Raw genomic sequence first — 25,932 nt, 5'->3', positions numbered from 1 at the left:
AAAAAAGAGTACCTATTACCGAAATAATTTAGTTTAAATGAATATACTTAATATAATGTTTTTGGACAATTCATTGCATAAAATTAAATTAAAATGTTTCACAGTTTAAATTTTTGTTAAATGCAGTTATTTGACTCACTTGTCACCAGTTTTTTTCTTCTTCTGAGCAAAAAAGAAGATATTTTGAAGAATGTGGGTTATCTAACAGTTGCTGGTCCCCACTGACTTCTATAGTATAAAAAAAATTCTGGCAATTGTCTGGTTACCAACATACTTCAAAATATCTTCTATTGTGTTCAACAGAAGAAGAAATGCAGGTTTAACAAATTATGTGACCCTGGACCACAAAACCAGCCTTAAGTAGCACATGTATATTTGTAGCAATAGCCAAAATTACATTGTATGGGTCAACATGGGTTCTTTTATGCCAAAAATCATTAGGATATTAAGTAAAAATCATGTTCCATGAAGATATTTTGTAAATTTCATAGCATAACTATATCAAAACTTAATTTTTGGTTAGTAATATGCATTGCTAAATGCTTTGTTTAGACAACTTTAATGGTGATTTTCTCAAGATTTAGATTTTTTTGCACCGTCAGATTACTGATTTTCAAATAGCTGTATCTTGGCCAAATATTGTCCTATCCTAACAAACCATACATCAATGGACATCTGATTCATTCAGGTGTGAATGCATGACATATACTGACAAATATACTGGCATTTATAATCAGTGTTGGGGGTAATGCATTACAAGTAACGCAAGTTACGTAATATTATTACTTTTTCCAAGTAACTAGTAAAGTAACACATTACTTTTTAATTGACAAGAAAATATCTGAGTTACTTTTTTCAAATAAGTAACGCCAGTTACTTTCCCCCGATTTATAGATTAAAAGCTCTCCTGTCCCCATGTTGAAAGAAATCGTAAGATGTTAGTTCTAGAATAAATGTGAACATGCATTAATTCATCTCACTCACAAAAAACAGATTGAGTATTCCTCAAAATGAATAAAAACTGTGAAATTCAGCTCAGAATATGACGCAAACCTGCAATAATTAAATATGTTAATACAAATATCCTTTATGCATTTAATCCCATTTTATTAACCAATGTCTTTGCTGACGACTTTCAATGATCCAATTCAACCATACTAATAAGCAAAAATTATTCAAGATAACATTTATTTTCCCTTTTTTTTTTTTGTTATTGTTGTAGAGTTGATTTTTTTTCTTATGCGGCCTACTGTACAGACATGAAGTTACTTGTCTCAAAGCCTGAGGCTTTTGGTGTGAAAAGGCTTTTGCATTTGCCAAAAAATAGATCTTTTTATATTAAAAACAAACAAGCAAGCCCTGCCCAGATTTAAAAAGTAACACAAAAGTAAAGTAACACATTACTTTCCATGAAATGTAACTAACATAATTAGTTACTTTTTTAGGGAGTAACTCAATATTGTAATGCATTACTTTTAAAAGTAACTTTCCCCAACACTGTTTAATAAATCAAAATATACTTTAATGCCATTTCCACTGAAACTTGTTTGTCATGTATTTAAATATATCTGTAATTACACATTTTAAAACAGTAATATCAAATAATATTAACAGACACACTACAATTAAAATAAAATTATAAACAAGTACTTTACATGTGCCTTAGCATGCTAATAAGTGTAATTTAGGCATGACAAAAGATTTTAAATGTTCATTTTAATTTAACTTTATTACAAAGTGCCATTTTAAAAGTGTACTTTAAAATCTAAATATACTTAAAAGTAATTTTTATTTAACTAATATCTGCAGGTACTTTTTAAATATATATATATACTTTTAAGATTTGCATATTCAATACAAGCAAACAGTTTTTACACAAAGGTAAAGAATACTGGACAGTATTCAGGGTTAAAAGTGGGTTTCTTACATAGTAATAGTACTAGTGATGCTTACAACCTTCACGACTGGACCAGATATTTCACTGCTAAGCTATGAGCAGCAATACCCATTATCTCTGGCCTGTCTCATAAAGTGGACTAGAGATCCCGTCAGACTCTTTCCAGCAGATCATTAGGGGCTGTAAGTGGTCCAGGAACTAATGAGGAAAGTGCATTGACTACAGGCCACATCAGCGTCAGACAGACTCACACATTGAGCTCAGATAGATGACGGTAGTCATTGGTTCTGACATTAATTCAGTTTTTTGTATTTTTTTTTTTTTTCAGTAATTTGTAGGTAATTCATTTTTCAGCAATTTTGACTGCTCAAATTTTCAACATGTTATTCCACCTAGTACTTGCGTGGTTGGAATGGGACACATGAGATGGCGCAATTCTGTCTGATGTGTTATATAATTGTTGGTATATATGCTTCAGATACATTTCTGTTTTATTGCATCTTGCTGGGGGCTTTTTTTAGTGCCAGAGACATAATGATTGACGTGTCTCAAGGTTCTGTTTCATTCAGCTGTGCTCAGCTGTTTTTGAATGCAAACACACTCACACACAACATCCCTCCAATACTTAAAGCAATCACTTACAGTGTCTCTATACAGTTACTGTTGCAACTCAACCAACCAGACGAAACCAGCACCATATTAAATTAATAGTTCGCACAAAAATTAAAGTTAGCTGAAAATAAACTCACCCTCAGGCCATCCAAGATGTAGATGAGTTTGTTCATTCATGGGAACAGATTTGGATAAATTTAGCATTATATCACTTGCTCACCAGTGGATCCTCTGCAGTGAATGGGCGCTGTCAGAACGAGAGTCCAAACAGCTGATAAAAACATCACAACAATCCACAAGTAATCAAAACCACTCCAGTACATCAATTAATGTCTTGAGAAGTAAAAAGCTGCATGTTTGTAAGAAACATATCCATCATTAAGATGTTTTAAAGGGACAGTTCAACCAAAAATGAAAATCTGCTGTTAATTTACTCACCATCAGGCCATCCAAGATGGAGTTGTCTTTTAGAAGATTTTTTGCTGAAACTGTCCTTGGTAATTCATAAAATGCAAGTCAGTGGCTTCCTGTCTTTGAGAATAAAAAGCATTTCAAAGCTCCTGACAATATATTAAGGTCTTATGAAGTGAAATTATCAGTCTGTGCAAGAAACTGAACATTATTTACAACATAATTACCTGTAATCCAGAGTCTCAGGCAAACGGTCCAGAGTGATGTTCGGTTCACAAACGAATCATTCTTTTGAATCGGTTCTTTTTAGTGAACTAATTGAATCAGTTTACCAAATCGGACTGAACCATCTGAAACAGTTTGTAGCTTAAGCAGCACAAATCTACAAGTTACTCAATCAAAACTCACTTTCAGATGCCTGACAGTCGCTCTGATTCAAAATGAGCCAAAATACCAGCATATCCAATCCTATGATGCCGTTTTTGCCGACTCATTCAGCGCTCCAGTTTGTCCAACAGTAACGATGAGCCACTGGTATGTGCATACGTGAGCCGAGTGCTTGAAAAGAAGGGGCCAAATGAAAGTTTTTATGGTTTTCCATTTATATAAAAGGTGAGCTGATGAAGAAAAGTTTTTTCACTTTATATGCTTTAGAAATGTAAAGCATCCATGTTTCACATTAGTGATGGGAAGTTCAGATCATTTCACTGACTTAGACCTTTGAGTCTCGTTCAGTAAAATGAACGAATCTTTTTTGAAGTCATTTTGTTCATTTTAGCAAAATATAATTAAAATGTTACATGTTCCCTAACACATCTACTGCTTACACAAACGTTGATCACACTACAAAACTAGACAAAACTATACTGCTATAAGAAACAGAAAAGATTAATTCATTGTTTACCTGGGTCTTTAGTCTGTGATTAGCTCACCTCACCTCTTATCAGACAAGTTTTCGGGTTTGATTTGTTTGTTCATCACGTGACAGCCCTATCACTCAAGTAATGCAGTGTGAGCTAGAAAAAGAATTGATTATTTCATCTCTCGAGTCTTTGGGTTCGAGCCGTTCGTTTATCACGTGACAGCCCCATAAGATGAATTGAACAACTCCAAAAACCCGAAGACTTGAAACAGGTGAACTAATTCCAGCACAGAACCTAACAGGATGTTGTGCATGCGTGACTGAACGAATCACTCCCCGAGACGATTCGTTCGTCCCGAGTCACATTAAAGATTCGTTTAAAGTGAACGAATCGTTCAAGAATGACCCATCACTTTTTGACATCATTATTGCATGCTTTAATAATATAATTGCATGTGGACTAAGTGTAGATTTTTGTGATGTTTTTATCAGCTGTTTGGACTCTCATTGTGACGGCACCCATTCACTGCAGAGGATCGATTAGTGAGCAAGTGATGTAATGCTACATTTCTCCAAATCTGTTCTGAAGAAGAAACAAAATCCTCTCAATCATGGATGGCCTGAGGGTTTTCAGAAAATTTAAATTTTTGGGTGAACTATTCATTCAACCCGGCACAACATAAAGGCCCATTCACACCAAGGATGATAACTATACCTATGAAGTTTTAGTAATTGTTGAAATTCTGTGAGAACAGCAAACTCCACACAGTTGTAACGATAACAACATGGAGAAACGATATGGTTAGAATCACCTTCAGAATGTTTTTTTCTTTCTCAGTTGAAGTATAAAAACCATTGGCAGGCAGCCAATCAGAATCCACCCAAATTTAAAGAGCACAAGCATTTATCCCACAATAGCATGGGCTTATACAGAACGTTATCGTCCATTCCTCGAATTGTGATTTTGCCATTTCTATCACTTTGTAGAGTACTAGACGACTATTTTTGTACTAGACTAAGTAGAGTACTGGGATGCTCAAGTGATGATCCCTTGTGATGATGTCACTGATGATGATGATGATGATGATGATGGCAGCCGTGATTAGCTTTTATAATGATGATGACATGGAGAAAGAGAGAAACGAATGAAAGAAAATGTCTGTAAAATGTGGTTAATGATTTTAGCAGCGCTGAAAACATCAGAAAAGAAATTAAAACGCGTACTCACGTCCCAGAACGCCAAAGGAGACTCGATTCGCCAAGTACAGAGACGCCCTTAGGTTGCCAGATCCTCTTCAAATATCACTTCCTAAAGTGATACATTTTACACTACGTCCACGAGGTAAAAGACAAATGAAATAAGCTTGGTTCGCAAAGGTGTTACATATCAGTCGCGCACTGTAGAGCGCGCTGGCTGTGTCTCAAAATCTAGTAAGCCGACTGCCTAGACAGGATTTTTGGGTATCATATGCACTAGCCTAGAAATGCAGTTTAGGCAGCTGACTATTTTGCCTCTCCCGTTCGAGCTCACTGTAACAGACGCCGCGTCCGCGCTCCCGTTTGCGCATCTCTCACTGAGACCCGTGCAATAAAGCAGCCCGTGCGAGAGCGTCAGGAATGATATGTGTGTGTGTGTGTGTGTGAGAGAGAGAGAGAGAGAGAGAGAGTCTGTGCTGCTCCAGTTTGTCTGATTCTCCGAGGCGAGACGGTGGCGCATGGACGCAGCTCCAGATATTCCAGCCGGTAAAAATGCAGCGCTGTTTTTCTCTCTCTCTGGCACGCCGTCAGACAGAATCCATCCCCCGCTCCCAGCAGCCGCAGCAGCACCTCAGGGCTGGAGCATGAGGCGCACATCCATCAGATCTCCGGGAAAATATGGGACTTGATCGACACGGCAGCGCGTCGGATGTAGCGGTCGCGGGGCTGTGGGTGTGCTGCTGCTGCTGCTGCTGCTGCTGTTGTTTCTTCAAGTGAAGACTACTGGGTTCGGTTAGGGAGGAGGGGGTTAGGTGAAAATGCAATTTGGGACAATGCGACAGTTCTGTAGCTCTTTTCTATCGCATTTTAAGCCACCACAGAACATCTCGAAGCCGGAGCTGCTGGGACAGGCGCGGAACGGCAGGTGAGGCGATCGATACCCGCTCACCGATCACCACACCAGAGCTAAACAAATACACAAATACATTACGGACACATCCGGTGCTGTAGGTTGACATTCGACTGCTAAAAAACACCGAAGAATCCGTGGCTTTTAAACTTACGACGCTGTTTATCGCTTTAAGATTCGCATGGGTGTTTTATAATGGTAACTGCGCCTCCGTGCCAAACGACTTCATTTGATACATTGTGCTTTTTGCTTAACATGGGAACACTAATACATTTACAAAATACATTTATAAATAAAATTATTTATATTGCTACAGTAGTGTGCCCGAAATTAATGCCATTCATTTAATAGTAGGCTATTAGACTGCTTTGATTAGCTTTTTCTACCTGGTTTGACTTTTAAAATGATTTAATTTAGGTTAATGTAGTCATTTAGCAATTTGATTCATAATATTCTAACTTAAATTCAACCAGAGGTTGACAGTGAAAGTGTAGGCAGCATGCAAAAAACAGTTGGTAATGTAGTTGCCAATGCACTTTGTGATTTATTTATTTAAACACAATAAATTGTTTACTTACCCACTTTCACATGCAAATCCCTGGGATCGCTTCTTGCACTTATAAGGCAATGGGATAATGTCAGGTTTTTCTTTTGCCCCTTTCATAGTGCATTAATATACATTGGTCAGATGTATTTTTTAGGAATAATTAGCATCTAAAAGCCTTCTAGAAGTTTATTTTTTCCGTAATAAATTGCTCTCCCTGATGCTTTTTGTGCTGATTCTTTGCTGGAGTGGATTTGAGAGTTTCTTTACGACGCTAATTCAGACTATGAGGAGCCTTGAGCTATTTATAACTCGGGCACAATAACTTGCTTTGGGGAAAATGTCCTAGTGAGTCATTCAGTGAAGTCATGATTTATTAAGCAATATTATGGCATGCCTGGAAACAGTGCGTATGGATTATATCATAATACAAACAAACAAGAGTTTATTTTTATTCACAACATGCAGGCCACACAGTCATGGTTTCTTGGACGGGTTTGTTCGCAGGCGCCTTTCACAAGAGTCTTGTGTTCACAGGAGCGTCTTGTTCAAGTAACACTTTGACATGTGCATGTGTCATCTGCATAAAGTCTGAATAAGATGAGAAAAGGATTTGAGAAATGGCATGGCGGCAACTGTTTCACAAAATATGTAAAATAGTATCTCCAATACAAATATCAAATCACAAATCGTATCTCAAATAGTATCTCCAATCACAAATATACAGATTAATTAGGCTTGTTTTGAGCGTTTACATTAGTGTTTAAAAATTGTCTGGACCTGAAACAGTTTGCATGTGTTTTGTGTAAGAATGACATGGCTTTCTTATTTTATTAAGTAACTTGACGCATTTCTTAGTGAAACAGTATATTAAATGAGGTATGGTGATATTTTTGCAAGCTTATACTTTACAAATAGCTTTCAAAATGTATAAATGAGTCAAAACAGCAGCATACATTTTTAGGGTTGCATCTTGTGACATCATGTTCTGCTTTTGGTCGTTTAGTTTGTGTTCATGTATCAGAATTCGTCTGGAAGACTTGGTTTGAACCAAAGTTTGGGTGGCAGTGTTCACAAATGAAACATACTGACAGAACAATCACACATTTAGTTTTAAACCACTTATGTCCCCCCATACCCCACCCCTCCCAAAAAAATGCTAATGTTATAGCATTGGACTGAAAAATACTGATATTGTTTAAACTGGGTATAACAACTTGCAAACATCATTTTTGAGATAATTTTTGCTAATAAATTTCTGCATGCTGTATTATTCATATTTGCTTTTTTTATCAGCTTGTTTTCTTTCAATTAGCACAGGTGTTGCATTTCTTTTTGGAGCTGATTGAGGCCTCACTGAGCTGAGCTCATGCACCTCAGTTTTTAAATGAATATAGCCAATAATATCCACAAATAATGACTTTTTTAACTTAAAACTGAGGTGCATAAGCTAAAATCAGTAGCCCTACGATCAATCAGTTACAAACCCCATAAATACAAACTCCAGGATTTTGTGCTGAAGTAGCATAATAAAAAACTGACAAGCATTTTTTAAATTGCTGGTTATTTTGGCCAGGAATACCAAATTAGTTTTTTTGAGTAAAATTGTTATATTTTGATAAAAGTGATCAAGGCAAGCATTTTTGTTCCTGGTAGTAACATGCATTGAAAAACAATTACAAAATATTACATTAATATGTGACCCTGGACCACAAAACCAGTCATAGGGGGTCATTTTTTTTATAATTTGAGATTTATACATCATCTGGAAGCTGGAAATAAGCTTTCCATAGATGTGTGGTTTGGTATGATACTACTATTTGAAAATCTAAAATCTGAGGGTGCAAAAAAATCTAAATATTGAGAAAATCACCTTTAAAGTTGTCCAAATGAAGTTCTTAGCAATGCATATTACTAATCAAAAATTAAGTTTTGATATATTTACGGTAGGAAATTTACAAAATATCTTCCTGCAACATGATCTTTACTTAATACCCTAATGAATTTTAACATAAAAGAAAAATCGATCATTTTGCCCATACAATGTATTGTTGGCTATTGCTAGAAATATACTCATGCTACTTACGACTGGTTTTGTGGTCCAGGGTCACATATGTAATTTAAGTCTCAGGTGTCCCCAGAATGTGTCTGTGAAGTTTCAGATCAAAATACCGCACAGATTATTATTATAGCGTGTCAAATTTGCCCTTCTCGGGGTGTGAGCAAAACATGCTGTTTGTGTGTGTGCCTTTAAATGAAAATGAGCTGAAGCCTCCACCCCTTTTACAGAAGAGGGGGCTGCGCTTTGTGGAGATTCTCACGCAGCCAAAATATCAGTAATTATTTATGAAATATGCAAACAGTGATAGTTTTTGGGATAAAACTGACTAAATAGCTCTGCTTTCTGTGAATACAGTCAGAGAAAGTGGTCATTTTAGCCACATTAGCTGTACAGCATGCTAACAAGTACAAGTACAGAAACTTTCAGGAAATAAGAATACTTGTTCTGGATATGATGTTTAAACATGAACAGCTGGTATTGACGCATCTTTCAGAATCAGCTCAGTGCAAATCCTGTGTTGAACTGACCCTTGTTCACGAAGCAATCTGGCATAAAATGCTTCGGCACATTTCCTTCCATAAATGAAATTCATCCACAGTTTCTCCGTGGCTCAGATGTCGAGAGTCTTTGGAGACTCTCATTTGTACATCCAAAAACAATATCTGCATTGTGGCACAGACAATGTGTAAATAGGAGCTATAGCGAGGATATATATATACTGGATTATGTGCGGCTCAGTCAGGGCGGGGTCAATTCAAATTGGGCAGATTGTCACTAGTTGTGACTTACTGTGACATCACAGTAGGGGTGTGTGATATTGACAAAAAAATAATATCTTAATACTTTCTGGGATTTTATCGATAACCATAAATAGATGATATTTTGCTGAGTGTGTTATTGTGCTGGTATCTTAAGGACGACCATGAACAGCTGATTCTTAAATGTTTTGATATTCTTCATATTCTGTATGGTGGTCAGTTTACAGTGATAGAAATTTCTTTCTTTACCAAAGTCTTTACCAATAAGTTTAAATTATTAATAAATGTAACTTTTAAAAAAGCCATTTTTTCAAAAAGTGTGCATTACCTTTTGGGTCAGATTCTTACATTTGGGGTGTTACTAAGCAAATGAAATCAGTATTAACAAAATTTGTGTTTGCAGTGCACAGGAATCTCAGAAGCTGCATCTGAAGTGTCATTTAGATGTATTTACACACTGTTTAATGCAGGTCATGAATGCATTTAATGTGCATAAATAATGTTTTGATATTTTAAACATAAAACGGTCAATACTGATATTTGAAATTATGTAAATAAAAAAAAAGATACTTTAAATGTGTAATTAAAACTGCCAGTAGGTGGCAACAAGTCACAGTTAAAGGAGAAGTTCACTTCCAGAACAAAGGTTTACAGATAATGTACTCACCCCCTTGTCATCCAAGATGTTCATGTCTTTCTTTCTTCAGTCGTAAAGAAATTGTGTTTTTTGAGGAAAACATTTCAGCATTTTTCTCCATATAATGTATTGATATGGTGCCCTGATATCGAACTTTCAAAATGCAGTTTAAATACGGCTTCAAACGATCCCAAATGCGGTTGTAAACGATCCCAGGCGAGAAAGAAGGGTCTTATGTAGCGAAACGATTGCTTATTTTCATAAAAATGATACAATTTAAAAACTTTTTAATCTCAAACGCTCGTCTTGTCTTTCTCTCCCTGAACTCTGTGTATTCTGGCTCAAGACAGTTAGGGTATGTCGAAAAACTCCAATCGTATTTTCTCCCTCAACTTCAAAAATCATTTCAAAATCATCCTACATCGCTGCAGAAGTACCGACCCAGTATTTGCAAAGTGAGCATGCAAAGGAGATCGAACACCCTTAACAAAAAAGGTAAAACAGTGATATAGGATGATTTTAAAGTTGAGTGAGAACATGAGATGGGAGTTTTTCACCATACCCTAACTGTCATGAACCGGAAAAAAACAGGCAGAGTCCAGGCAGAGTAAGACAAGATGAGCATTTGACATTAAAAAGTATATAAATTGTATTATTTTTATGAAAATAACTAAAAATCAATATGACATTTGTAATGATGGTAATTTTTGGAGAAGAAAACAGCACTCTTCATGTAATATTCATTATCTATATGAAAGTGGAATAAATCTATACATATATGTTCCCATGTCTTGAATTTGTGATCACTGTAAATGTATTTTAATAGACTGAATCATGCAGTGAAAGAAAGCACTGTTAATGTGTACACGTACTAGACTTCACATGTTGCGTGCACTGCAGTCTAGGTGTTTTGAATAGTTTTTGCAAAATATTCAATAATCTAAAATTGAACATCGTTAAAACAACAATTACAATATTATTGCAGTCGATATATATATACATCACAGTAGGGAGAAATCTGAAACCGCATTTTTTCAGATACTGCTTCTGATTTGTGGAGATTATAAATAAAGGAATGGGTGGATTTTTACTGCACTTCAGTGTTCAAACACGTTATAAGGTGAATTTTGCACAGTCGGTCCCCTTTAACTTAAACATCCAAATGGGGAGTGCTTGAGCATAAATGCACTTATTTTGCTTGTTATTAGGAGCATATAATCACAAGTGAAAAAGTGAATCACATAATTTTGTAGCTATTTTTATGATGTCGGACAGTTTTATTCAGAGGTTATTTTTGGTTTACGTAGTTCACCTTTGAAAGATTTTACCCATCATCCACAAATCATTTCACTTATGCTGCATAATGTTTTCCGATACTTAAGTTATGTATTGGCAACATCACAGACTTTAATGCAGTTGGCTGCTACATGCTATCTAGTGAAAGCCTGACTCCCAGACTGCCAGTGAATGAGTCTGTTTGATGAGTTTTTGTGTGTGATGATGATAATGAGACCCTCATTGCAGGCTTATTCAGTTGCTTCAAAATGTGCATTTGTATATTATTAAAAAAAAACAAAAAAAACAAGATGAATCACTTTATGTGCCATTTATAACATTATTATTTATCTATTATTTATAAACAAAAAAAACAGGAAGTTAGTGCATTAGTGCTTTAATGTAATTCCAGGTATATTTGGTACACACACAAAAAAAATAATTTAGAAATTGCTTCTGTAGAAGAAAGACTGAAGTAGCATTTTTTTTTAACATACTCTAATCTTAGAAATATATATATATACAGTACAGTACACATACATTTATAGCAGTATCTCTACACATTTCCCTGTGCTGTATAATTCAGGCTGTTACTGTATTTGCAAAAGCCTTATAGGCACTTAGCAGCAACCCATATCTCAGTGGACCGAATCATTTTCTTGTATCCCGGTCTCTGTGCTAATGCTGTTGATATTGCATGTGAGTGGTGGGCTACAGAAATGGAATCTAACTCCCTCAGATGTCCTAATTAATTGCCGGCCACATTTCGGCCTCTTTCACTCTGGATGATTTACTCCCTCAATCATTGATTATTTAGGAGCTGTATTTTCTCTAGTGTACTCTCTTCCCAAAAGCACTCGCTCTGAATCAGTCAGGCCTTGTGCGCCAGCTCCTTTTAATGGAAATCCAAACCGATCGATGGACAGTCAGAGCAGCCCATCCCGATGCGGGCTGGAGCTGTTATAATGTTGGACTGGGTGATTCTCTCTTTTCAAGTAGTGGAAAGTCAAAGAGCTGCAGCTCCACTGATGACAGTAAATATGCTTATTATGTATCATATGGCATAACAGCCATTATCAGCTTGTCTGTGTTGAAAGTCTTCTGCTCACCGAGCCGGCATTTAATACAGTAAAAACAGTAAAATTACAGTTTTGAATAGCTGTTTTCTATATGAATATATTGTAAAATGTAGTTTATTCCCATGATTCAAAGGTGAATTTTCAGCATCATTACTCCAGTCTTCAGTGTCACATGATCCTTCAGAAATCAATCTAATATGCTGAATTGCTCAACAGTCATTTCTGATAAGTATCAATGTTGAAGACTGTTGTGCAGAATGTGAGAAAATATTTTGCATTTTTTTCTGAATAGAATGTTCAAAAAAGAATTTATTTGAAATTAATTTGTAACAATGTAACTCTTGACTTTTGATTAATTTAATGCATCTTTTCTGAATAAAAGTATTAATTTCTTGCAAAAAATACTGACCCCCTAAACTTAAACTAGTTTATGTATATTAGGGCTGCCATTTTAACGTGTTAATGCCCTAAAATCCAAGATATTGGTGCAAAAAAAATGCCCCGTATGCGTTTTGTGTCATATCTACAGTACATCACATATCACACGAGCAGCAAGAGCAATATGACACGAGTGCTGATTTTGTCCCTATCTATCACAAGCTTAAATATGATTTTATACAACAGTTCAGTAAATAACAAGTTGCTATTGTGTTTTTGCTCAGTTTTGCAGAGAACATATTACCTTTGAAGCCATAGCAGAATTGTTGCTCGTCTCCATCCAACATCCAACAGTGTTTAGTTTCTGAATGAATCTGCGTTTTGAATGAATTGTGTGAATCAATTATTCAAAGGCCCATTCATGAAAGAGAGCCATTTACTTAAAGGGGTCCTATTATGCTCTTTTACAAAGTCTTGATTTAAATTTTGGGGGTGTACTAGAACATGCTTTCATGCTTGGTGGTTCAAAAAACGCATTATTTTTAAAATAATTTACATTATTGTAATACCTTTCTCCCAGCCTGGCACATAAGGCTCGATTAGTTCCGTGTTTGATAAAGGCCCGCCTTCCGAAAAACAAAATGTGTTGTGATTGGTTAGTTGTGTTTCAGTACTGTCACACCCCTTGTCAAAGAAGCAAGTTCTGTGTACAACTTTTAGCGCAAGCTAGATTAAAGCGATTCTTACGTTTTAAATATGGAATAATTTTCGAACAAAAACACATTGATTCACTACAGGAGGACGTTATTGACCCCCCGGAGCTGTGTGAGGCACTTTTTATTATGGATCGATGCATATTATTGGACTTGTTTTGGACTGATGAGGAGAAACACCTGTCTATGCCGTTCTAAAGCTTGGGAGCGCCAGGATAAATTTTAATATAACTCTGATTGCATTTGTCTGAAAGAAGGAAGTAATATACACCTAGGATGCATGGAGGGTGAGTAAATAATACGCTACAGCAGTGCTGGGTCCTATCGTCAGCCTGCGAGATTGCCGATACATGATATTATTGTGTTAAATTATTTAATTATTTACATACTTAATTTCAGTGCCCGAAACCAGCTCCAGCATAAGGCTACAAGCTGCCTAACATTATCAAAGAACATCATCACTGATCAGCCTAGCCTATTCTAGTGCAAGTTTGTGACATCATTGCATGTGGAAAACAAACACTGTAATCCAAAGAAGCCATTCGTTGTAGTTCTTGTTTTTTTTTTTTTTTAAACAAAATATCTCCTTTTGGAGTGGACTTTGAGATGTGTAACTTTGTAGATCTTTTTTATGCCCAAAGATACACACCACACACTGACTAAAATTCAAAAAGTGAAAAAGCATAATAGCACTCCTTTAATTCCTGAATGAATCATTTGAATATGTTGAATAAAATAAAATATTTCTTTCTAAAGCTACAATTTGTAATGTCTAGTTGATACTTGGTTAAAACAAATGTAGATTTAAATAATCTTTTTTGGGTAGGTTCACAGTCCAATTTATTTTGCAATCTCCCAAATACATTTTTTTTCTTGTAACCTTAACTTTATGTTAACTTATATTATTACATAATACATATCACTTTGCTTTAGACCCCTGGTTGAAAATCCTGGCTCTAAAAGATTATAGTGACATTAACTTGTAACTTCTGGAGACAAAATGCAAATGGAACTAGGTTTTGATATTTTCCGAATAAAGTGTGTGTGAGGGCTGCTTACCTGTGCAGATCTCACTGGCACAGTGCTGGGGTGCTGTGGGTGTTTGCAGAGGTGTTGCTAAAAAAGGCCGCTGCATGTGGTTTTAAGGAGTTCTGAGTGCTTTATAAAATGTTACGACACAGTTGCCATGGTGTTGTGGGTGCATTGCTAGGTGGTTACTAACTGGCCTGTCAAATAAAAGCCCATCTAGGACCAGGCGATATGGCAAAACATATATACGGTGTATATATATATATATATATATATATATATGGAAAGGTCCTCAAGTCGGGATTCAAACACGGGACTCCCGTAGCGCAACGGCTATTGCGCTGACAGTATATATATATATTAGAACATTCAAAAATCTGCATTTTGCTTAAAGGATAAAATAAATTGACTTGAAATGAATTGGCATGAAAATGTTACATAATATAAGAGGGCGAATATTGTATAAACCTGTCTTAAATATATCCTATAGGCTTAGAAAAAATAAGAAATGAAATTAAACTTCTGGCATTAAAATAGTACTGTCTGGATTTACTAAAGACACACAGTGAAGAATTAGTGCTGAAATGTCATGGACACAGCTATTTTTGCACCTGTCCTTATTGAATATGCATTTGTACACTGTAAAAAAAGTTTTCACCAGTTTCAACTTAAAAACTTTAGTTCAGCAGCTGCCTTAAAATTTTAAATTAAATCAACTTAAAACTACAAGTCATTTTAACACATTACAGTAAAATGAGTTAAAATGACTTGTACTTTTAAATTGATTTAACTTGTGAGTTGAAATGACTTGTACTTTTAAGTTCATTTAACTTAAAATTTTAAGGCAGCTGCTAAACTTATGTTTTTAAGTTGAAACTGGTGAAAACTTTTTTACAGTGTAGGAGTTTCCCTTTCAGATTCTAAATAAATGGGAGGAGAGTATTCAAATGAATCATGTGATGCAATTTACTAACGTTTGCACTCGTTAAATTACTGTTATCTGTGCCATTATTTAACATCCAAAAAAAGCATGTCTTAAATGCTCATTTTAGTGTGAAAATGAGCTTAGCAGATGCGTGTGACCGCTCTGCACACATCGTGTGTCTTTTGGAGTGTCCCACACATGAAAATAACTCGCACAAGATAAGTTAAAGATGTAGTATTGACTGCTAGTGGTTGTAACTGGTACTGCAGTCCAATTTTAAAATACTAGATGAGTTGTTTCTCCCACCCAACCCCCTCCTCTTCAGACTGGATTCTCATATGGGTTGCCAGATTGAGGACACATAATAGGAATGAGTTTAATTAAGAGCGTAAGGTGATGAGCTTTACATTGTAAAATTGATGAGTTGATTTATTCATGTTTTAATTAGGGCTGTCAGTTGATTACATTTTTAAAAATCTAATTAATTACATGATGTGTCGATTAATTAATCTAATTAATCACATATTAATCAAAAAATAAATAAATCTGACTATGAAAATACCCACAAAAGAGTATTTAAAGCTATTTTTGTGGTAAATGAGAAAGTAGCAAGTAGACATCACAAATTGTAGCTTTAGAAACAAATATTTTATTTGATTCAGCATAAAATTTATTACACATAAACATTTAGGCTATAACATGATGGAACATAAAAGAAGATCATTTAAGAAACATCTCAGTATTTTTTGTTCATATAATGAAAGTCATGGTAGCCAAAACAGCTTTATTACCAACAGTCTTCAAAATACTTTCTTTTATGTCCCACAAAACAAAAGGTTTAAAACAACATGAGGGTGAGTAAATGATGACAGATTTTTTTTTGAGTGAACTATCCCTTATTATTATTATTATTATTATTATTATTATTATTATTTATTTATATATTTATTTTTTAATGAAATTATACTAAAACTAAATCTGCCAGTAGGTGGTGGTAAATGTCTTTATGAGTCATTCACATGATCAAAACGCAGATTCATTCAGAAACTAAACACCGGTGTGTTGCTCTGAGACACGCAACAATTTTGCTGTGGCTTCAAAGCTAATTGAGCAAAATTGAGCAAAAACATATAATGTTTAAAATATAACACAATGTCATTTTTTTTATTTACTGAACTGTTGTATAAAATCACATTTAAGCTAATGATAGATCGTGTCAAATTGCTCTTGCTGCCTGTGTGATATCATTTGATATGCAGTATATATAAATATGAGACAAAACACATACAGGGTATTTTTTTGCACCAATATCTTGAATTTTAGGGCATAACTGCATTCATGGAGTTGTTGTCCTGCTTCATATTTGTCAACAGTCAAGTGTATGAAATTTAAGATGATGTACAGGTCTGGGGAGTGGAGCCAGTGCGTTAACTGCGTTAAAATATTGTAATCACGTTATTTTTTCATAACTAATTAATTAGGTTAATGTGTTAAATTGACAGCCCTAGTTTTAATATTTTAATATGAGTTTTTTTAAATGGATGCTGAGGATTTTTAGGTGGGGGCTTCCACTGCTGCAAAATGCTGTGTTTTCCACCGACTGGCAACCCAGTTTGTCAAAATACTATTGGTTATCAAACGGATTAAAACAAAAACAGTGCCTGTCTATAGTGTTGTTTTTGGAGAAACAAGTATGTGCTTAGCATAATATCTGTATTTTTTCGCTTCAGTACAATCAAAAAATTATATACAGCACCTTTCAACTTGTGTCTCATAACCTTGCATTTTTTACCATTTTATTGCCCCATCTTGTGTTTTTCAATGCAAAAACGCATTCGTTGTGAATAGCAGTTTAGTACTGGCAGTATGTTCTATGTAAGGAAGACATGTTCAGTCCTTCATAGTGTCACATGTGATAAATTTTGACTCAAAATAATATTTTAGATGTTGTGCAATGATATTGGTCTGCTGGCTAGTTCAGTTATCCAGTCACATGATCTGTTGAGGCAAAGTGATGTGAGATTTTTTTGTTGCACATCCAGAAATGTTTTTGGTAAATATGTTTCCATCATAGTTTATGCATGTTTTTTTTTAAAAAAAGAAAAATCTGCCTCAGTTGATCTCATACGTTTTTATGCACATTTTAAGATTTTATGCACATACTAGCATTTCCATCTAGTGTTTTTTATGCAGTATCTCAAAATGCGCATTCAGTATTGAATGGAAACATAGCTAATATAAGCTTATGGGATTTTTTGTCATCTGCCTGGAAATAAAGTCTGAGTCTGATCACTTAGAACAGTAATAGCACACCTTTCCTCAACAAGCCACATGATTTGAGTCGTCATTCATTTCTAAACAGTGTTGGCTGAGTTATAGCAATAACAGTAGTGAGCGTTGCCTTATCAAGCAGCACTAATAAGGTCAGGGCAGAGGCAATAGACAAGGTGAAGATAAATCAAGGCTTGGAGTTTGGTGTTGGTTTATTGATCCTTAAACTGAGGTTAAATTTAAATGATGCCATTTAGCTGGCAGGATATTTGTCCTAATAAGATCATTGATTGGTTGATTAACAGCACTGTGAATCTATTGAGTGAATTCCACCAATGCGAAAGATGATTTCTGAGCCTCTGTCGCAGTCGTTGTAACAATAAGTAACCACTACAGAACAGAAAAAGATGATGACGATATTGGGAGCTGCTATTTGAAGAAGATCTGTTTAGCATTAAAGACGGTCAGTTAGACAGCGGTGGCCTTGCTTAGTCAACAGTGGCAGATCAATGCATGCTATGGGAGGCTGCTTGACCTTTGCCTAGTAGGTCAAGGTTCTCAGATCACATTTGAGTTATTTATGTAGGACAGACAAGTATCTAGCAACAATGTTTCATCTGATTATTTAGCTGATTATCTTTTTACTTTTGGAAGATTAAGTTGTTGAACTGGTTTACATGGCTTTACTGCAGAGCAATTACTGTATGCCTTAAAATATAAATGTTACTGCTATTTGATGGTGGATGTGGTGAATGAGCTGCCAGCGAGCAAAATATTGATTTTGAAGTCATTGAAAGTGATAGTTTTGCGAATATGCTAGAGTTCATGAATATGAGCTAAACGCTGAATGTACTGTGGAAGTGCACTCTGACGATGACGGCGATGCAAAAATCATCTGCTCAAATTAAACCCCTCTAAGTTCCAAAAGGTAACGAAATATGCTTTATTTTATTCTTCTTTAATTGTTCTTAAAATATCAAGAGAGTTTTTGCTATTGGAGCAGTTAAAGATTCATCCGTGCTGGATATATAGGTCCGGGTTGCTAAAGACCTGAATATGTAATAATGATTGGAGAAACAGTCATGCATTTAAGAAGAGTTGAAGTAATCTTGCTGACGCACACAAACACAAAACATAACAGTTCCAGGCTTCTAGCATTGCTAACTTGACAACGCAGTTGGAACCAAACATCAGTGCGCCCGCCTCACCGTGTCACCATTAGAACGCGACTGAAGTACAAAGTCTATGATTTACATAATAAATAATAGTTTAGCATTTGGATGCATCGCATATATGGAAATATTATGGAATATTTGATTTTGTGCCGAATGAGAAAGGTAGGATACAATTTCGCAGACAGTTGAGTGCACAAGCCTTTAAAGTAACGTTATACTCCTTTGTCAGTGAGAGACGCGTTCTCAATCAGTAGATGGTCACTGTCTAGTGGGCTTTGGCGCAACTCCTGGCATTCGCTGTTATTCTGCCGGCAGTTATCAAACCGAGTTGCATTACTGCGGGCGCCCCCTTCTGGATTAAGGGTGATCTGCCTGTATTCGTTGTAAGGCCTCATGCACCGAACCGAGATGCCCGTACCGTGAAGGTTCGGTACAAAATAAATTGTCCAAAACTTATGAAATATTCTCAGTTTTTAGTTGAAAATGGTGCCATGTAAACACCCCCTTACTGAGACAGATTTGTTCCTTGGAAAAAAAAATTTACATGTACTATAGCCTTCATGATTGCCTATATATCCAAATGAATCAGTATCAAATGGAACTGAATCAAGATTGAAATCATAATCGAATCATATTGTGAACTTGGTCTTAATACACAGCCCTAATATTTGCCCAGAGTTACAGTCTGGAGAAATTGATGCTATAGTTGCAGAAAGTCAGAGTCAGCCTGCAGATTCAAGTTGACAAATTTCACAAAATCGAGCAGTATGATGGACACAGACTCTGTTTCTAGCTTCAGACTCAACCCATCCATCCAGAGGATCCAGAGATTTCAAACATGTTTTGAGCTGATTTTAAAGCACATATTGTTTTCATCTGTCATGCGTCTCCTAGGTACGTGTGCATATATGTTGCACGCCAAAGCATTTTACCCAGTACAAGCTCAGTATCTGTGCATCCCTATAACCCTGCCATTTTTGACTCCACACGAAAAGGCTGCACACAACACTTCTTGCTACACCATGGAGTGTCATTTCCCAAACCCACAGCTGTTTCATCCTCCCAGAGCTCCCGTCCTCTCCGTCACTGACAGCAGCGTGACATCTCTCTGCCTTTGATAATACGCAAAGAAATATTCATCACTTCTGCCCTTGAGAAACAAACTTTGCTATAGAAATAACAGCGATACTTGGCTCCGAGCGGGTCGCCGACGCATTTTTAGCTCTCCGCGCTCAGCGCCACTGCAATTTTCTGCACTTCAGCTGTCGTGCGTCGCACTGCATTTTTCTTTTGTGTGAAATCTGATTGAAAGTGCTAGAAAGGGCTCGGCTGGAGTGGATGAATAGGGCAGTGTTTATCTAAGAGAAAGAGAGAGGAAAATCTGTTTTCGGTTCAAATGAGACAAGAAAGTCTCCCGTCTCACCCACATCTCTTGCTGCGCTCTGCTGCATCGTATGCGTCAGAGAAACCGACGTGTGTTCATTTGTACTTTCTCCCTCGCATCCTCTTTTAAGGGCTGCCGACTCGGCCGCCATCCACTAAATAAAGAAACAAATAATTTATTCAGCAGCCTGCAAGGCACTCTACGGCCCTATGACCTGCCTGTCCGGGCCCAAAATAGAGACGTCTGTGTGCGCCGCTGGACTAAGTGATTCAGATCCCACCACACTGGAGTGGCCATTAGTTAAAAAGTGATCCTTACAAGACACGAAGTGCGTTTAAAGGAATAGTTTGCTTAAAATGAAAATGCTAACAAATATACTCACCTTTATGTTGTTCCAAACGTTTCTTCAGTGGGACACTAAAAGAGGAATTTTGAATAACCTACTGCTGGTTGTTCATTTCCATGCAGCTTCAAGAAATGAGAACTGAAGCTTTTGGGCTTCAGAATTGATTCACCATAAAGGTATCATAAAAGTATGGCTTGTGTTTGAAGTCTTCTGATCATGTATGATGGCTTTTTGTAGGAACAGCCTGAAACTGAAGTAAAAATGGTCAAATTCGAATCTTTTTTAACTGAATCGTTTTTTGGTTTTGTGAACTGAATCAAATGATTCTTGAAAACTGAAAGAGCCAACTCAAAAGAAAAACTGTCAGTGGAAAATTACTTTTGCTTTAAAATTGAAAATTTAAATTGGAGTCATTATTGTCAAAAATGAATAGTTTTATGAACCGAATCGTTCAATGTTTTTGTGAACTGAATCAAATGATTCATTGAAAAGATCCAACTCAAAAGAAAAACTGTCAGTGGAAAATTGAAGCTGAAGTCAAAAGTGTCAAAACAGAATCCTTTTTTAACCGAATTGTTTAATGTCTTTGTGAACCGAATGAAACAATTCATTGAACAGGTCCAACACAGAAAACAAAAAACTGTCAGTGAAAAATTACTTTTACACTGAATTTGAAAATTGAAATTAAAATGATCAAAACTGAATTGTTTTTGAACTGAATCGTTTGACGTTTTTGTGAACTAAACCCAGTGATTTATTGACAAGATCAGCTCAGAAGAAAAACTCTCAGTGAAAAATTACTTTTGCTTTGAAATTGAAAATTAAAATTGAAGTCAAAATTGTAAAAAACTGAATCGTTCTTGAACAGATTTGTTCAATGTTTTTGTGAAGTGAATCAAACAATTCATTGAAAAGATCCGACTCAAAAGAAATACTGTCTGTGAAAAATCATTTTTGCTTTGAAATTGAAAATTGAAATTGAAGTCAAAATTGTCAAAACTGAATTGTTTTTGAACTGAATCATTTGACTTTTTTGTAAACCTAATCAAATGATTCATTGAAAATATCCAATTCAGGAGAAAAACTGTCAATGAAAAATTACGTTTGCTTTGAAATTAAATATTGAAATTGAAGTAAAAACTAATTTGTTCGATGTTTTTGTGAACTGAATCAACAGATTCATTGAAAAGATCCGACTCAAAAGAAAAACTGTCAGTGAAAAATTATTTTTGCTTTGAAATTGAAAAATTAAATCAAAATTGTCTAAATGGAATCATTTCTGAAGTGAATCATTTGATGTTTTTGTGAACCAAATAAAATGATTAATTGAAAAGATCTGACTCAAAAGAAATACTGTCAATGAATCAATGAAACATGAATTTTGCTTTGTTCCTTACATGAGGCTATAATTTATCTGATGAAAAATACAATAAAAATAGAAATGTTGTGAAATATTATTGCCATTTAAAATAACTGTTTTCTATTTGAATATATTTTAAAATGCAATTTATTCTTGTGAAGCAAAGCTAAATTTTCAGCATAATTTCTCTAGTATTCAGTGTCACATGATCCGTCAGAAATCATTTTAATATGCTGATTTGCTGAAACATTTGGCATTTTAAATAGAATTGTTTTTGTAAATTTATAAATCTCTTTATTCTCACTTTTGAACAATGATATTGCATCTTTGCTGAATAAAGGCATGAAAAAATCCTACCAACCCTAAACTTTTGAACAGTAGTTTTATTGCAAGGGAAAGGGGGAAAAATCTCATTTTGTATTCCACAGATGAAAGAAAGTCATACAGGTTTGGAAAAACATGATGGTGAATAAACCATGACACAATATTCATATTTTGTGTGAACTACTTCTTTAAGTCTTCCCCCTCTGTTGGAAAGAGAGGAAGTTGACTAGGCTTTGGACTCCAGCAAACAGCATTATTCCATCAGAAGTGCAGTGTTTGAGTGATGTACCCTGAATCAGAAGAGTAGGTAATTAAAATCAGTGCATATTTGGAACACAACGAGCATACTAATAGATCCAGAGTACTGCACCAGCGTTCTGGAGCATTCGCTTGTGCCTTCTGAAGTATGACTCATGTCTGGCACGCCGTACTTAGCGCAGAGTTACGTTTTTGAGTGCTGTTGTCTCTGGATGTTGGTGTTGCTTTGGTTGTGGTGGGGGGAGGAGTGGAATAAATGACAGGTCTATAACATTCTGTAATCTAAATGGTGAACCTTATTATATCCATACTGTGATTTAACTGAGAAATTTTATGAGTGCTGTTTGCTAAGGCAAGCATCATTGTTACTATTGCTCACAGCAATAATAATAGAGTTACACACTAGCGATGACCCTAACACTATAGCATTCACATACTAATGTGATATAACTACTCAGAACACCCTAGCAACCACCCAGAAACACCCTAACAAGTTAACAACCAATAAGTGATCACCTAACAACCAGCTAGCAACACCCTAGCAACAACCCTAACACTATAGCATTCACATACCAATGTGATATAACTACACAGAACACCCTAGCAACCACCCAGCAACACCTTAACAACTTAGCAAACATATAGCAATGTGTCAAAACACCAAGAACACCCTAGCAACCTCCCAGCAACACCCTAACGACCAAGTGGAAACCTAGCAACCATATAGCAATGTTCTGAAAATCACTTAGAACACACTAGCAACCACCCAGCAACACCCCAACAACCAAGTGAAAACCTAGAAACCACATAGTAGAGTTCAAAAGTTGCTTAAGACACACTAGCAAGCACCCAGCAACACTCTAACAACTTAGCAACCACATAGCAATGTTTTAAAACAATAAGAACAGCTTAACAACCACCAGAAGCACCCTAGCAATCAAGCGGAAACCTAGCAACCACATAGTAGTGTTCTAAAAATCACTTAGAACACCCTAGCAAGCACCCAGCAACACCCCAACAACTTAGCAACCATACGGCAATGTGTTAAAATGCTAACAACACCCTAGCAAGCACCCAGCAACACCCTATCAACTTAGCAACCATACAGCAATGTGTTAAAATGCTAAGAACACCCTAACAACCACCCAGCAACACCCTAACAAATTAGCAACCATGTAAGATTGTTAAAACCCTAAGAACACCCTAGCAACCACCCAGCAACACCCTAAGAACTTAACAACCATGTAAGATTGTGTTAAAACATTAAGAACACTCTAGCAACCACCCAGCAACACCCTAACAACTTAGCAACCATGTAAGATTGTGTTAAAACCCTAAGAACACCCTAGTAACCACCCAGCAACACCCTAACAACTTAGCAACCATGTAAGATTGTGTTAAAACATTAAGAACACCCTAGCAACCACCCAGCAACACCCTAACAAATTACCAACCATGTAAGATTGTGTTAAAACATTAATAACACCCTAGCAACCACCCAGCAACACCCTAAGAGCTTAACAACCATGTAAGATTGTGTTAAAATACTAAGAACACCCTAGCAACCACCCAGCAACACCCTAACAAATTAGCAACCATATAGGAATGTGTTAAAACACTAAACTTAGTAAACATATAGCAAACCCAGAGTGCTTTAGCAAAATCCCATCAACCACCCTAACACCTTGGAATTCACATAGCAAGATGCTAAAATTTCTCAGAACACACTAGCAACCACCCAGAACACCCTAGCAACCACTTCGCAATAAGCTGGGAATCAGCCTAACACCTTAGCATCTACATAGCAACGTGCTGAAAACTACAGTACTCAGAATACACTTGTAACACCCAGCGTAACCCTAACACCACCCAAAACCCTAGCAAACATATGGCAACATGCTATATCACTCAAAAAATCCTGGCAACCATTATGTGATCTCCTATCAACTATCCAGAACACTCTAGCAACTGCCTAGATAGACTTTTGTGATAAAATGTAAGGAATTTGAAAGCCGAGAGCTTGTTCCTTATCAGATGTAACAAAGCTCTCTGTGATAACTGGATGGGAGGTGCATTGCCAAAAATGTTTGGTGAAGGGAAAACTGCAGATCTGGCAACCCTGGTTGAATGACGGGTGATTCGTAGGATCAAATAAAACCTACATTAGCAGGGTTGCATTTGGGAGGTGCAATGCCAAAAATGTTTGGTGTAAGAAAAAACGCAGATCCGGCAATACTGGTTTGAATTACAGGTGATTCATAGAGTCAAATAAAACCTACATTAACAGGGTTGCATTAATGCATTATTATTGTTTTTTTCTTAAAGCAAATTGCAGTTGACAGGATATAGTTACCCTGATTATCAGCTTTTAAAACAACTTTTTAAACAATTGGCAGTGCAGATCATTTCTTTTTTTTGTCTGATACCAATTATTGGCAAATACATCTGTGCATTCCTAATTATTTGTATACGTCATAAGGTTCATGTATCCAGTATTCGCATAACCATGATTTGATATTTCATTGGCAGGTCTGTTTACCTCACAGTTGTTGTTGATTCTCTTCCCCGAATTTTCTGCACCTCTTCCATGCAGTGTGTCCCGCTCTACTGGGGTATGGCCTACTTACAGCGCGTGTGTGTGTGTGTGTTTTGAGAAGCTAATAAGGCAGTCTTAGAGCTTTTACATGGAAGCAGGTCAGTCGGATCCCCCTCGGTGAGAGGCTGTGATCTCTGCTGCTGTCTGATGTCTCCAGCGGGCCCATCACAACACCAGCGCTCTGCTGAAATCAATGTATGCGAGCAGATTTGATTTATACCATCTGTCCTAAAGTGGGACTGGAAGATGAACCTTGCTGTGTTGGCAACAACAGGTCAGAAGGTGCAGTCACTTCCACTAGCGTAGCGGGGCCTCAGGATGATGCAAAATAAGACAAAACAGGCATTAAAAAAAGCCCAAGCAATTAAACGTCGGGATGTGACTTATTTTAATTTAACCTTTTCTCTTTTTTTTTTAAGAATAACTTTGTTAATAATATTTCAAGATAAACACTTACTGCACTGAAGCAACTTATAAAGATCTACTTGATTATTCATACATCATTTTTTAGAAATCATCAAACGTATCAAATATGATCGTCAGGATTCTCTTATAGTCATTAATGTATTGCATTGCATTATTGCATACATTTGCTCAGTTTGAGCTTCTACATGATAGGATATGGTTGATAAAATCCTGATGTATCAAATATATTTTTAAAAAATGGTTAGTTTTTAAATATTTTATTTGTCTTACTAAAAATCCTTCTTTAATGAATCGGTAACAGCTGGAAAAGTAATGTGGCCATTGACTATTGTTGAGGACTGTGAGGGTTTTAGAGTCAAAGAGGTTGAGAATTATTGCACTAGCGGCACCAAATGGATTTGCACAAATAACAAGATTTGAAGATGCAGGCTAAACGTAGGTGGTTTCTAATGTACTGCTGTGCAGTTGCTTAGGATGTTCTAGGTGGTTGCTAGGCTGTTGCT

The 25,932-nt window shown here is 36.1% G+C and overlaps 1 protein-coding gene across 1 annotated transcript in view; it reads left to right on the top strand.

Moving 5' to 3' along the window:
• The window catches only part of rims2b (regulating synaptic membrane exocytosis 2b), a 186,354-nt gene that overhangs the window by 40,383 nt on the left and 120,039 nt on the right, over nt 1-25,932 (top strand). The gene's annotated exons all lie outside the window — the stretch shown is intronic.

Source organism: Labeo rohita, chromosome 19 (assembly GCF_022985175.1).
Source record: "Labeo rohita strain BAU-BD-2019 chromosome 19, IGBB_LRoh.1.0, whole genome shotgun sequence".
NCBI classification, from domain to species: Eukaryota; Metazoa; Chordata; class Actinopteri; order Cypriniformes; family Cyprinidae; genus Labeo; species Labeo rohita.
This window is presented reverse-complemented; position numbering and strand designations above follow the sequence as displayed.